At 41.8% G+C, this 4,687-nt stretch overlaps 1 non-coding gene across 1 annotated transcript; it reads left to right on the forward strand.

Moving 5' to 3' along the window:
- The first annotated feature begins 290 nt into the window (after positions 1-290).
- On the forward strand, positions 291-394 carry LOC128057898 (U6 spliceosomal RNA). Its single transcript, XR_008200356.1, has one exon. It is a non-coding gene; the product is annotated as a U6 spliceosomal RNA (small nuclear RNA).
- Positions 395-4,687: the final 4,293 nt, after the last annotated feature.

Genomic DNA, 4,687 nt, shown 5'->3' on the forward strand with positions numbered 1-4,687 from the left:
CTTCCCTGGGGGTCCAGTGTTTAAGAATCCACCTTGTGTTGGAGGTCACATGGTTCAATTCTTGCACAGGGAACTAAGATCCCAGCAAGAGCAACCAAGCCTGTGTGCAGCAACTCAGTCTGCAGGCCACAACTGGAGAGTCCATTTGCCACAACGGAGGACCCAGCCTGATGAGAGTAACATCAGCAGCAGTGCGAATGCTGTGTGCTGCAACAAGGACCTAACACAGCCAAATAAATAAATAAATAAATACTTTTAAAACTAAAAAAAGAGAATAAGCACCATGAGTGCTCACTTTGGTAGGAAATATACTAGAATTGGAACCATACAGAGAAGATTAACATGGCCCCTGTGCAAGGATGACATGCAAATGTGTGAAGCATTCTATATTTTTCAAGGTGGATGAAGTTGTGGTGGTCCTACAGGCTCATCATGCCAAGAAAGAAGCTGCCCAGAAGGTGGACACTGTTGCTGCTGCTACCTCTTCAGTTCAGTTCAGTTGTTCAGCCGTGTCCAACTCTTTGAGACCCCATGGACTGCAGCATGCCAGGTTTCCCTGTCCATCACCAACTCCCGGAGTTTACTCAAGAGTCACTGATGTCATCCAACCATCTCAACCTCTGTCGTCCCCTTCTCCTCCTGCCTTCAGTCTTTCCCAGCATTAAGGTCTTCTCCAGTGAGTCAGCTTTTCACATCAGGTGACCAAAGTATTGGAGTTTCAGGTTCGACATCAGTCCTTCCAATGAATATTCAGGACTGATTTTCTTTAGGATGGACTGGTTGGATCTCCTTGTAGTCCAAGGAACTCTCAAGAGTCTTCTCCAACACCGCCATTCAAAAGCATCAATTCTTCAGTGCTCAGCTTTCTTTATTGTCCAACTCTCACATCCACACATGATTACTGGAAAAACCATATCTTTGACTAGATGGACCTTTGTTGGCAAAGTAATGTCTGCTCTTTAAAACGCTGTCTAGGTTGGTCATAAATTTCCTTCCAAGGAATAAGCGTCTTTTAATTTCACGGCTGCAGTCACCATCTGCAGTGACTTTGGAGCCCCCCAAAATAAAGTCAGCCACTGTTTCCCCATCTATTTGCCATGAAGTGATGGGACCGGATGCCACGATCTTAATTTTCTGAATGTTGAGCTTTAAGCCAACTTTTTCACTCTCCTCTTTCACTTTCATCAAGAAGCTCTTTAGTTCCTCTTCACTTTCTGCCATAAGTGTGGTGTCATCTGCATATCTGAGGTTATTGATATTTCTCCCAGCAATCTTGATTCCAGCTTGTGCTTCATCCAACCCAGTGTTTCTCATGATGTACTTGGTATATAAGTTAAATAAGCAGGGTGACAATATACAGCCCTGATGTATTCCTTTCCTTGTTTGGAACTAGTCTGTTGTCCCATGTACAATCCTAACTGTTGCTTCCTGACCTGCATACAGATTTCTCTAGAGGCAGGTCAAGTGGACTGGTATTCCCATCTCTTTAAGGATTTTCCACAGTTTCTTGTGATCCATACTTTGGCGTGGTCAATAAAACAGAAGTAGATGTAACCTCTTAGACAAGGACTAACTGATTCAAAGGCCAAATAAACCTTTCTGGAAATTAGCTCAGAGTTTGAAGACTTCCTATTTTTCCTGCAGACCTCAACACCAAGAATCACAAATTGCAAATTTAATAAGTCATTTTATATCAAAAGGTCAATTATGAAGCACCTAGAATTTTTCAGTTAAAAGAATATATTCTCTGGGTTCTGATATGGCCCAGACAGTCTTCAGTTTTTTTTTTCTACTGTGGGGTTGTGATTTTTTTCTCCCAGAAATTGGTTTTACTTGATGTACCCAAGTCTTAAGTTTCTCAATAAAGGAAAAATTTCCAAAAAGGAAAATAAACACCTTGATATGGATATCCAAATCTCAGAATCACAGTCACATACTTTTTTCTTTCTAACATAAGTGATATATTTAATATATTTTTTATAATTTAGCACTATCAAGGAATTTTGACCCTGGACCATTCAATAGTTTTTTAATCAATTATTTTCAGACTCTTTCCTGGGCAGGCAATTTCCTATAGGCTAAAGATTCAGAGATGAATAAAAGCTGAGTTGACCCATCCCTCCTAAGACTTGTAGTTTAGTAAAATAATCAGTCTCATCTGCCCAAGACACATCCCTCTCAGCCAACAGGACAAATGATCTTCAGGTTACATTCAGGTTCACCAAACTCAGGTAAGTTCAACTATATATAAGCTAACTGTTATGTTATGAGACTTTCATGGAAACAGAGCAGGCTGAAAAGCCCATTTATTCATATTAAGTTCCCTTTGCAGTTACTTTGCTCAAATTGATGAAAGAAGCAAAATCCCAAACTTTTGCAGGCATTTTGGCTTCAAAAACAACAACAATTGTTAGGTTTGTCTAAATCAAATTAGCTACCACTTATTAAGCACTAACAATGTGGTATGACCTTAGCATGGATGATTTTCCTCAAGCCTCATAGCAATGCTGTCAACGTAATGAGAGATTATGATTTGACAGATGACAAATGTAGCAGGAAGTAAACCAAGAATTTCTCACAGGTGTAGCCCTGACACAATAATGACCTAAAGCAATGCTTCCTCACTCTTATATACTTGTTTTAATTAAACATTTACTGAGCATCTACTATGTATCCATTACAGCCCTAAATTCTGGAGAAGGGAGAGAAACTGTATAAGATACAGATTGTACCCTCAAAGGAATTTAAAATCTAATGGAACATAAAGCCATGGACAGAAATAACATAAGACATTAAATTAAGTTGGCAGAGGCAGTGGTGGGAAGAGTCCTGGGTACAGACCAAGAATGAAGTTTCCACATGGGAACACAGTGATTACAGGCGAGTGGGTGCTGGGAACCCTCAATTCCTTCTCCATTAATAGGGTTAATGGTGTATAGCAAGGGCCCACATCCCCTGGGCCACAGACCAGTACTGATCAGGGGCCGATTAGGAACTAGGCCACACAGCAGGACAAGAACAGTGGGCAAGCAAGCCAAGCTTCATCTGTATTTACAGCTGCTTCCCATCACTGTCATTAATGCCTGAGCTCTGCCTCCTGTCAGATCAGCAGTGGTATTAGATTCTTATAGGAGCTCAAACCCTACTGTGAATTGCACGTGTGAAGGGTCTAAGTTGTGTACTCCTTATGAGAATCATCCCAAACTCATCTCCCTCCCTGGTTCATGGAAAAACTACCTTCCATGAAACCAGTACTTGGTTCCAAAAAAGTTGGAGTATATAGAGCACCACTCAAGAGTCTTTGTCAAGAGAACAGAGTAGGTTACAGGGCCCAGCTTGAATCTCTTCCAGCAAGATGGCTGACGGAGACTGCAGAGATTCTGGTCTTCCTCCACAGATGTGCTGTGCTGACCCTCAGTCTCTCCCCTTCATCCCTCATTCGCCCCAGAGGTCTGCCCTCTGTGGCCCCGCCCCATCAGATCACCCACACTAACCCACCCACAGAAATAAGCTCCTTCCTGTGGGACCATAATACGCCTCGTTCTGTTCAGGCTTTTGTCACATAATGGCACAGACAGGGTAGCTCATCAACAACAGGAACTTACTTCTCACAGTTGTGATGGCTGGGAAGTGCAAGATCAAGGTGTCAACACGTTTGCTGTCTCTTGAGACCCTCTTCCTGATTTACAGATCATGTCATCTCACTGTGCCCTTACATACTTGAAGAGATGAGAGATCTCCCTGGGGTCTCTTTTATAAGAGCATGCATGCATGCTAAGTCACCAGTCCCATTCATGAGGGCACCTCATCCTCACTTAATCACCTCCCAAAGGCCCCATCTCCAAATATCATTACATTAGGAAATCAGTTTCAGCATATGAATTTGGGGAGGACCTAAACATTCAGTCTCTTTTTCTTGAGTGGGTCTTTCCCTTATTGTAAAAGTAACCACTGCTTATAACAAACATCCAAAAGGACAGGAAGGAAAATATAGATTTTGTTGTTTTCTAAAGGAAAGATATAAGCATCTGAATGCAGAGTTCCAAAGAATAGCAAGAAGAGATAAGAAAGCCTTCTTCAGCGATCAATGCAAAGAAATAAAGGAAAAGAACAAAATGGGAAAGAATAGAGATCTCTTCAAGAAAATTAGAGATACCAAGGGAACATTTCATGCAAAGGCAGGCTCGATAAAGGACAGAAATGGTATGGACCTAACAGAAGCAGAAGATATTAAGAAGAGGTGGCAAGAATACACAGAAGAACTGTACAAAAAAGATCTTCACGACCCGGATAATCACGATGGTGTGATCACTCATCTAGAGCCAGACATCCTGGAATGTGAAGTCAAGTGGGCCTTAGAAAGCATCGCTATGAACAAAGCTAGTGGAGGTGATGGAATTCCAGTGGAGCTCTTTCAAATCCTGAAAGATGATGCTGTGAAACTGCTGCACTCCATATGCCAGCAAGTTTGGAAAACTCAGCAGTGGCCACAGGACTGGAAAAGGTCAGTTTTCATTCCAATCCCAAAGAAAGGCAATGCCAAAGAATGCTCAAATTACCGAACAATTGCACTCATCTCACACATTAGTAAAGTAATGCTCAAAATTCTCCAAGCCAGGCTTCAACAGTATGTGAACCATGAACTTTCTGTTGTTCAAGCTGGTTTTAGAAAAGGCAGAGGAACCAG

This window comes from Budorcas taxicolor, chromosome 12 (genome assembly GCF_023091745.1).
Source record: "Budorcas taxicolor isolate Tak-1 chromosome 12, Takin1.1, whole genome shotgun sequence".
NCBI classification, from domain to species: domain Eukaryota; kingdom Metazoa; phylum Chordata; class Mammalia; order Artiodactyla; family Bovidae; genus Budorcas; species Budorcas taxicolor.